This window comes from Squalius cephalus (genome assembly GCF_949319135.1).
Source record: "Squalius cephalus genome assembly, chromosome: 1".
NCBI lineage: Eukaryota > Metazoa > Chordata > Actinopteri > Cypriniformes > Leuciscidae > Squalius > Squalius cephalus.
The window spans coordinates 56,339,928-56,351,077 of record NC_137122.1 but is presented as its reverse complement, the minus strand read 5'-3'; the positions used below and the strand labels follow the sequence as shown (position 1 = coordinate 56,351,077).

The 11,150-nt window shown below is 37.9% G+C and overlaps 1 long non-coding RNA gene across 1 annotated transcript; it reads right to left on the bottom strand.

The window, feature by feature from the left end:
- Nucleotides 1–4,633: 4,633 nt before the first annotated feature.
- On the bottom strand, nucleotides 4,634–10,880 carry LOC307155821. The gene is made up of 3 exons (XR_013820587.1): nucleotides 10,438–10,880; nucleotides 5,388–5,693; nucleotides 4,634–5,073 (listed from the first exon to the last, which is right to left on the bottom strand). It is a non-coding gene; the product is annotated as an uncharacterized lncRNA (long non-coding RNA).
- Between the last annotated feature and the right edge of the window lie 270 nt (nucleotides 10,881–11,150).

The window sequence follows — 11,150 nt, the reverse complement described above, 5'->3', positions numbered from 1 at the left end:
TGGACGGAATGAAAGCTATTGAAGATTATGAGTGAGAAGCCCATCAGCCAATTTTCAGATTTCTCCTGCTGACAGGAAAAAAACACAGATAAAATATTCTGAAGCCCTGGCTGAAGGAACATAATTGGCCATTTCATATGAATTCGTATGATCTGTAAGTGTAGACAAACTTTCACCATGAAAGTCCACCCCTAAACATAAACCTTGGGGTTTGCAGATCGCATAAAGCATACGCAATTGTAAGAGATTTACAAATATGTAAAATGTCATGAGACTATGTTGGTTGTTCTTGTTAAATAACATTTCACAGCGAATAATGCATCACAGATTTCTGTGCTGTTTTTCAAACCCATCTTTGACTAATTAGAGTGCATTTGGAGAGAATAAAATAAGTGGAGCTAATCAGCTGTTGTTGTGTAGCAGGCATTCAGAAATGTTTCCTCGCGAGCGGGAAGCATTGTAAACCTGCGTTCACCATGGCAACGCTGACTCTGCCGGCAGAAGCTCAGGTGTGTGTGACTGTGTGATACTGGGCTTTGAGAGCCACAATCAATGAAACTCACTGCAGAGGAGCTTAAACCTCTAACCTGAGAAACAAGGCAATATTCAATTTTATATACCTATTTTCACATTATTGACATATTTTTTACTTGTTTTATGAATAAGAATACATTTGACCTACTTTACATCTGTTAAAGCCTTAAGATCATAGAGTCCAGTCAAAATATCAAAACATTCCAAAAAGAAGATTCATTGACAAGATAAGCAAATATCATAAGCAAATTGTATTTTGTGTTGTTTCGTTAGCAGATTTGCATAACATTTTTATTCAATTATGCTTTTTTGGATATTACCTCTCATGTGGTGTGTAATAACGTGTAATACTGTTTGTGAATGTTAAAGGCCTAAAGAATGAGGACTCGTGTTCAAATTGACATGGCAAAGCTGTGGTATTATTCAGTTGTGCAGAAGAGTTCACAGGGATGTCTGCGCTAGTTGCTTTATATAAATAAGTGATACAAAACCTGCGACCTGAAGTCATCGCGAAACAAATGCGCTCAAGGATTTTCCTATCACCACAGAACTTGATTAGCTAGTGAACTGCCACATTCAACTGAGCACTATTACACACTAATTTGTTAATCAGAGTTTCTTGTTAGTTATTAGTAGTAACTAATGTTAGTGTAGTAATTCATTAATGGCGGAAGAGTATTCTAAAGTGTTATCAAAGGTTCTTGCAATGCCCCTGCCAGAACCAGACCACAACTGATAAATACTAAACCAGACTTGGCTCAGACTTTGTTGCTATCAGGAGCCATATGTCATTGCTGTGTCTTTGTTTTTCTTGTGCCATTGCACCTTGAATTAAAGTTGATATACTTTTTAAATAACACTAATTAGACCTACTTTTGAAATGAGCAAATAAGCATAAATCAAATTTCATCAGTTTTGAGAAGAGAAAACCTTTCTCATATATTTTGTTGTAGGCATCAAAATCATCATTCATTATTTTGTTACTGTGTTGGGTCATCACTTGGTCTTCAATGTAAAATCAGCATCCTGGTGCAAAACCAGCTGAGAACCACAATGCCAGTGATAAATGTAGTGAAGTGTGAATCTGCCTCCTAGTGGGGTTTTGTAAAACTGCATGAAACTTCTAGGAGTAGTGAAACGGACTAGTGAAAATCACATAAGCTTATATGAGGGTGTTTGAGTACTTATGGGATTTCAGATGGAAATCTTTGTGGTGGCTTGTGAAGTGGGGAAAGAAGGCATCGTTGATCTGTGTGTATGGGCATGATGTCAAAAAGTGCAGAAGCATTAAGACAATGCATGCAAAATCATCCAATGGCTAGAGGTACAATACTCTCTGATAACATTATATGGACTATATGTTTGTGACTTATTCACTTTGACAGTAGTTTGCTTTTCAATTTAAGAAACAAGGGTCAAATTTGATTGTCTACCTCAAGCCAAAAGCTGCATTTATAAAAAGAAAAGAAAAACAGTAATACTTACAAAAACAGCAATATTGTGAAATATTATTCCAGTTTAAAACAGCTGTTTTCTATGTGAATATACAGTAAAGTGTAATTTATTCCTGTGATCACTGAAGACTGGAGTAATGATGCTGAAAATTCAGCTTCAGTGTCACATGATCCTTCAAAAATCATTCTAATATGATGATTTGATGCTCAAGAAACATTTATGATTAATATCAATGTTGAAAACAGTTATTTACATTTGTATTTCATGATGCTATGATGAATAGAAAGTTCAAAAGAACAGCATTTATCTGAAATCTAAAGCTTTTGTAACATTAAACACTACCGTTCAAAAGTTTGGGGTCAGTAAGAATTTTAATTTTATTTTAGAGGGGGGAGAAATAAAATAAATCAATACTTTTATTCATCAAGGATGAGTTAAACATTTATAATGATAGAAAATATTCTATTTTAAATAAATGCTGTTCTTTTGAACTTTCTATTCATCAAATAATTCTGAAAAAAAATTGTACACAACAGTTTTCAACATTGATAATAATGAATGTTTCTTGAGCATCAAATCATCATATTAGAATGATTTCTGAAGGATCATGTGACACTGAAGACTGGAGTAATGATGCTGAACATTCAGCTTTGATCACAGGAATAAATTACAGTTTAAAATATATTAAAATAGAAAACAGTCATTTTAAATTGTCATATTTCACAATATTACTGTTTTTTTATTTATTTATTGTTTTTTATCAAATACATGCAGCCTTGGTGAGCAGAAGAGACTTATTTTAAAAACATTAAAAAATCTTACTGACCCCAAACTTTTGAACGGTAGTGTACATATAATTTTACCAACAGCATATTTAAAAAAAAAAAAAAAAAAAAAAAAAAAATTAGGACTAATTCAAAAACAAAATACAGAATGAAACAAGGAGAAACAATTCAATCACAAAGCTAAATAGTTTTCACAGCTTTCCTAACTGATATCTGAAAGCGACTCAGTGCCACCAAGCACCACCTTGAGGAAGACCCCATTCCTGTCATAGAAAACAGTCAATAGCTGACAGCATATGTCCCACAAAGGTACATGGGTAATTGATGCATAATATGTATATGGATGTTTTTCTTTAATCGGTTTTCCTAAACAGATATATAAACAGATGTTTTGAAGTGTTTTTGGGCTCTTTCGTTGGGCTCTTGGCCCTTGACTTTTAATGTTTTTAATGCAATTATAATAGCCTTTTCAGAGAACATTTCTGCAATGACAAAGAAAGAGATAATGAAAAAACATATCAACATGTCTGCTTTAAGAGTAGTAAATGACTGCATTAAAGTGATTCAAATAACTGCCTTTTCTATAGTTTTATGACTGACTTAAAAAAAATGTAAGCATTAATTAATAGAAAAAAAACACACAAATAAATTCAGCCTTTGTAATAGAAAGAGTATTGCAATGCATTAACGCTGAAAACATGAAAAATGAAAACGTTTACAACATCTTTTATGTAAAAATGTAGACACTCTTAGACATCAACACTCACAAACTTCAGCAATGGTGACAACAATCAAAACATATCTAAATATAAATAGTAAAATAGGGAGGCACAGTGGCTCAGTGGGTAGCACTGTCACCTCACAGCATGATGTCCCTGGTTCGAGTCTTTGGTTGAGCTGAGGAGAGGACTCTGACTCTGAGTCCTTTCTGTGTGGAGTTTGCATGTTCTCCCTGTGTCTGTGTGGGTTTCCCTCACAATCCAAAACATGCAGTTTAGGTGAATTGGAGACGCTAAATTGTCTGTAGGTGTGTGTGTGTGTGTGTGTGTGTGAGACTCAAGCCATGTACTGGGGAGGATTTGAGAGAAAGAGAGAGAGAAAAAGAATTCAGCTTCATAATTTATTAATGCCACAATATATGCTGGGAGCCATGAGTTAGTTTTGTATGATGGCACCCATCATGCACTGCAGCACGAATAATGTCATCATTGTTGAGTTTTGTATGCTGATTATTGATAAAAAAAAAATTAAAAAAAAAAAGCTGATTGTTGATGTCTGTGAAGAGTTCCAGCTTTGAACCCCATTCATTTCAGTGTTTCTCAGGAACACTGGTTGGTAAGTTTTTACCAGCGTTTTAAAGCTTTAGTTGACCTCTCAGGAATTGAGCTAGTAGTGTTTTTTTATGTTGTGTGTTATAGTTAATGTAAATTGTTAGATAATATATAGTTAGACTCTATTTGCAGTTAGAAATCATGAGTTACCAAATCAATAGCTTCCATAGCCAGATGCTAGTTTAGTTTTTTTTTTTTTTTTTTTTTTTAACAGTTTTTAGTCTTTCTGCACTCTTTCTCTCTCTTTAGGAGGTCGAATGAGTTTCAATGAAGACTGCCCAATCAAGAAATAACTTATCCCTCACCTCACAATAAGTCATGCCAACATGGCTGGGAGTGTCAGACCAACTGCATCCATGAGCAAGTGAAGTGTTACCATTCCCTAGCCTTCAATTTCCCTAGATCTAGATTTTCTGCATGGCAGGCAGTTATTCCCCCGAAAATATTGATTAGATGATCAGTCTATCTTGCAAATTTAATTTTTTTATACCCACCAGATCTTTTTTTATTATTATTTTTTATCAGGTCTTGTGATATTTGGGTAGGAGTTGAGTTGATTTATAAAGATTATAAAGACAAACAGGTTCTCAATGAAAACATCAGGGCAAGAAGGAGAAGAGTCCATGATAAACAATGCTGCATATTATCTTGAGTACTGGTCGTGTCCTCTTGACTGAAAGCAACACCAACTTCCACTCCCACTTCAATCTCTTGATCTTTAAGATATCGTCCATTTTTGATTGACCACAGAGAGCAGTTATTTCTCTCTTTATTGTCTTGAATGTTTAGGATACTTGAGATGTTGAATGTTCCATCCGAGTTCTTCAGGCTTTTGATATTAGAGTTGGAAGTCACGTTCTTGTCGTAATGAAACCAGTTTATTATTCCTTCCGGATACACACTATTAAAGCTACATTCCATTTGTCCGGGCCCAGTCATATTTTGGGAGAATTCTCCACTGCACTTTCCTGCATAAATACATTTACAAACACAAGTTACCAGGGTTAATGATGTGATGTTTTTTTTTCTGAAATAAAATTCATTTTGTTAAATTGAATACAAATGTTTTAAAAATACAAAGAAGGTTGACACATTTTAAATATGTTAAATTATTTTTTTAAATATTACTTTTTAAGTTTCTCATAGGGATGTAGCATTTTCTACATATTAAGTGATTGATTCACTCGTACATTCAAATATTCATGAATTCATTAAAATATGCATCATGCATGCAACTTTGTACTGATAAATGAACATAATAATAATGGAACAATGAACTGACCTAAAGAAACGTTGATTTTCTCAAATCCATGTCCAGACGTCGTCATTATACAACAATAATATGCATCTATGTTTGCTGGTGTAGGATGTAAAATAGTTAATGTTAATGCTTCCCTTGTGTAATTGCACTCAAATCCTGGAGGGTTGTTGCTTAATTTTGGATCACATTTAAAACCTTCTTCTGCTTGTTTTGTCCAGTATATTTCAACAATTTGAAACTCCATTGATGTGCTGATGTTGCACTGTAAGACAGTCCTCTCATTGCAATTCATTGTCTGGTTTGGGAAAGCATCCAGCATCTTTTCATCTGCAAGTATCATAAAACAATGTTAGCATTGGCTGAAATATTTCTATGCATTCTGACAACTTAATATATGCTAAGCAAAATAATTCCTTAATTTCAAAGGTTGAACATCAAAAATAAAATAAAAGGTTTTCAAATGTCTAAATTTTTTGAAACCCATGCTATATGGTAAAAATGCTAAACTATTAATTACATTGTTAACAGCATGAAAATTTCCTTCAAACATTGTAGTCATACATAAGTTGTAGAGAAACTTCCTTGTCCCGGTGTGGGGGTGAGGTCAACTTCCGCGTCCTGACAGAGGAGGCCAGGGAAGGACGAGCGTTCCGCGGCGGCCTGCTCTGACAGGGGTCTGGCGACAGAGGGGGACGAGAGTGGTGAGACATAGCATCACACACTGCCATCCACGGCCTCTTTATCGCCTCAGTCTGCTTCTGGGTGGTCGAGAACTGTTGGGTGAAGTCCTCGACCACACTGCCGAAGAGCCCAGCCTGGTATGTGGGGGAGGTGAGAAAACGAGTTCTCTCAGCCTCCAGCATATCGGACAGGTGTGTGTTTCCCAAAAGCATCGTCAGCATATTTCAACAAGTCAGTGTTTCCCGAAACCATCGTTGTAACGAACATTCGCAAACAGCATCGCAAAGTTGTGTAGTTGGAACGACAGCTCTCTACCTGTGGTTAGAAGTATAGTTTCTAGTTTGCATGACATGTGGACTTAATAAATCCTTATCTTGAGCAAAATAAGCTGACATTCCAATACAATTTCCTGTGTCTTTTATTTAGAATACGTAAATGTAATTTACGTCTTTTAGTTTGTCAAGAGGTTTAAAGCACCGTTTTTTGAAGACTGCGCATGTGCGAATGTGCTACTATTTAAGAACGAGCCTATGATTGAATCTGGAAATAAAGCAAAATAACTGAGAAAAATGAGAAATAGTCCTCAGATGTCATGTCTGTAATTTATAGCAAACATCTAGCGTTAATTCGATCTCAAACAGATTCAATAATAGAAGTTATTACTCCACCACGTGCGTGACATCATAAACCAACGTGGTTGAACGACCATTTTGCGACAATACGGTTTCGGGAAACAGTCGTGGCCAGCTAGTTGATTTCTTCAACGATGCATCGTACTAGGATAGTTAAGCAGCGAGTTACGTAGTTGTTTGGGAAACGCACCCCAGGTTGAGCCATAGATGTCGTTCCTGGACCAGACAGATGGACATCACCTGACCCAGGGATCACGCAATGACCTTCGTCGCCCGTAGAGCGAGGTCGGTGGCAGTGAGCAGCTCTTGCATGAGCCCCGGGTCAGCTCTTCCCTCGTGCATGTCCCTGAACACCTTCGCCTGATGGACTGGAAGGATGGCCATGGCATGCAGAGCGGAGCCGGCCTGCCCCGCAGCTCTATAGGTTTTGGCAATGAGAATGGGCGAAAAACTACAGGGGTGCTTTGGATCACACAATTGCATCGCCACAGCGCGCTCCACTGGGGGGACCCAAGTGTACTCGTTGTCCGCCTCGCCATCGAGGGAAGAGAAGGCAGAGGACGCCGCCGAGCCACGGGAAGTCAACGGGGACTTCCATGACCTGGTGACCTCCTGATGCACTTCCGGGAGGAAAGGTACTGGGGCCTGGTAACAGCACGCACCTCCCCCTGGAACCAAAACCAATCATCCAGCCTTGAGCGCTCGGGGGAGGACGCCACTCCAACCCAATGCTCTCAGCTGCCCGGGCAAGCATGGCCATCAATTCTGAAAACGACTCGGGCAACGCTGGCACTCCCGAGGGAGGCAACGCAGCCGAATCCTCATCTCCAGAAGAATCGAGCACGACTTGAGGCGCTGTGAGCGACATGGCGTCATCATCCGGAGCCCCGAATTAAATACTGGGTCCCCGAGAGGAACCAGGCTCATCCGGAAGCTCCACGGCTTGCGATGTGCAGGGGGGTGTGGCCAGAGGAAGATTCGTCGGGTTGCTCCACACCGTAACCCTCAGATCACGTACCCTCAGATCACCAGCCAAAGTATCCCCTCTCAAGGAGGAGATAAATTGGAGTGTGACAGAGGGGACTCTACCTCCACGGAGGTCATTGAGTCTTGACCTTAACACCGCGAGGGGCATGTTACCGCAATGAGAACATGACTCATCCACGAGCACTGCCTGGGCGTGATTAAAGCCCGAACAGGCTAGGCAGATGGACCATGCGCCCTCATCCAGAAACACACGGGCGAGACATCTTTTAGAAAAACGTGCCCGTGCAGCTCTTTTAGAAAAGAAAAACTCTTTCAGCAGTGCTGAAACGTCCAGGGGAGAAGCACGAGCTGTGTGTAAACCACTGCACAGAGACTGTGTTACACAGACCAGCAGCAGGATTGTGAATCCGCTGAAAACGTGGTCTTGGATTTTAGTTTATAATAATAATAATTAAGTTAGATTAATCTTTTTTATTTACACAGGCAACATACACTTCTCTGCTACAAATGGACACTTAAAGTTTTTTTCTAGGACCTACCATTTTCGTACAGGTGCATTGAAAGTGCAAATGTTACAACTTGCCCCATATGCGGGGTTAATTGTAACAGACACAGGGGTTAGTTGTAACACTTATTCAGTACTATTTTATTTGTATAGTTTTATATTGTTTGTACATATGTATAGTTAGATATCCATACATCCATCCCTCATCCAATCATCCTTATTATATGGATCAATATCATGGATAGAGATATAGGGAAGGGCTGCACAGTTTTGCAATAAATAAATAAATAAAATCATAAAATATTGTAATTGCAATTGAATTATATTTGTGTGTGGCAGCTGCATGCAAAATTGTTATTATTAATAATACTAATAACAGTAATAATAATAAAAACGAGCTTAAAAGCACATTTTATTGCATGAAAAAAGTCTATTCTTAATAAATAAACAAGTGATCAAGCATAGTAAACACATGTGGAAAAAAATCATACTTTGACATTTAAATTCCAACATTGCTTGTGAAAGTCCAACAAAGTTAAATGTGGCAAAATAAATATATAAATAAATACTCAAACCTGAAAAGTTGTGTGGCTCCTTGTTTTCATTTCATTATCGTTGTACACTTGGCGGTTTAACACTGTTCTACAACTAACCCCGCTGTGTAAAACGTAGTTTAAGCCTAGCTAACACTTGCTGACTAGGGGTGTAACGGTTCACAAAATTCACGGTTCGGTTCGATACGATACACTTGTGTCACGGTTCGGTACGGTTCGGTTCGGTACGTTTTCCATACAGCAACAATAAATAAATGCCACAGAAATTTCCTTGAATTAATTTTTTTTATTATTATTTTATTTAATGAAACTAACATCATAAAGTATGATTTTTTTATGTATTTCTTTTGTTGCTTTTTTTTTTTAACTGAGCAATAATGGAGCTATAGCCTACTTGACTCTTCTTATGAGCATATAAAACAAAACAGCTCCTTGGACAAAATGAAATGTAATATTGTAGTAGTAGGCTAGTTATAAACAAAGGTTTATTTTAGTTCAGATTAACATTTGAGGGCAGCAATTGTATTCATAATGTCAAAATAAAACCGACGTAATGTTACTTGAAAGCATTATAGCCTATTCCTGACAAACTTCCATACCTTGCAGTTAGTGTTACTACAGTAAATCCACGGTAAATGTTGCTGATCTGACACCGGCCAGTTCATTCATGGCACGATGTTTCTTCCTGGTTTCCACGTCAGCGCTGTTTGATCCGTTAATAACAGAGAAATGAGCATGTTTCTCACTAGATCTCGCAGCGATGTTATTACTTCAGTGCCGAATTCAAAAAGCATTTGAAATTCAAATGCTTTCTTTACTGGTCTGGATCTCTTAGCGCTGTGAGGTGTTGCTTGATCAGGCTCGCGCATAGGGCTCGCGAGTCCCGCTTCACAGGTCAAAACTGATAAACGGCCCACACAAACACAATAAGAGTAGCTCAGTTTCGTTCCTTACATTGCATTTGCCAGTTGATGTTGTGGTCGTGCCAGCCTCTATGAGCGCGCTTGCCACCCGCGACGCGCCTTCATTTGAAATAACTATTTTTGTCGGCAGAAAAAATGGTCCAACGAACCGTTCGGTACGTAGTGCGTACCGAAAACCGAACCGAAAGCCTCGTACCGAACGGTTCGATACGAATACGCGTATCGTTACACCCCTATTGCTGACATATTTCAAAATGGTGCTATGTTTTATCCAACAAGACAGTGATTAAGGTAATATAAAGTTAGATTTGGTGACATACACACACAACTCAGAAACCGAAAAAAAACCATATGATGAAAAAATGTGCTTGCATGGTGTCAAAACACTCTTTGTCCAATATCTTCACAAAAATCTTATCAAAACTTTCCACAAGTCCGAAGAGCAGAAACACAACCTGCTTGACCCTCACCCTGACTATATTTAAAAGGTCTGTGTGACATTTAACCCTGCGTTAGGTTGCGCCCGGTGCAACGTGTATGTCATGTATTTGAATTGAACATGATCAATGAATTTGCAAATTGGTACATTTAAAATATATTAACTTTAAATGTAATATCAGAAACCACACTGCAGTTAAAATCAAATCAAGTAATATGTGTTTTTTATGATGTTAGTCAACACATCAAAATTAGTGCACTTCTTTAAAGTAATTTGGTGAACCATAATACAGTTATGCAAGGGAAGTCATCAATGAACTTATGAAGAACTAAATGTCTGAAATTTCTTACCTTCGGTGTTTCCTGATACCAGGAGAACAATTAAAAATGCCATAATGACTAACATCTTTTTTTGTGTGTAGATATGTGCTGAGTGGAAGAAGAAAGTTTCGGCAGTCTCGGTCTACACTCCTTCTGACTCACTGACTATGAAGAGGAGAATTTTCCCTAAAGCTGACAACAAGTAGCCGCTTGCCCACCCTGTTACTGACACGTTTTGTTCACCCCTCTCTTCTATCGTTTTCCCCTAAACAATGTCAGACTATCCCTCTTTGGCTTTAAAAGGGATTTCAAAACGCAAACCTATTTGCCATTAGTCTGTGTCTCAGCTTTTCTTGAAATATCCATTAAATAAAGGGATTGCATGGAATATTTATATACCTCCATCCTTTGACTTATTAAGAGATTCTCTCAAACATCCAACACCTCATGGTGTTTCATTAACCTATATCTGCAATGCTACGGCATTTATAATATGATTTTTACCGTTTTAAAAGGCAAAAGTAAACTCTTCCAGGAATGTACTGGTACCAGTGCCAGAAACCAAAGCTCACACAGCATTACGTACATATTGTGTAATGAATTGGAATGAATTAAACACAGCAGCAGGCCCAGGCAGAATCTTTGGAACTCTTACAAAAATGTGTATTGCCTTTTTGAATTGACATGTTTTATTGTGGCAGATGTTTTAAATTCTAAAGTAAACAGTGGAGATCATGATCAGT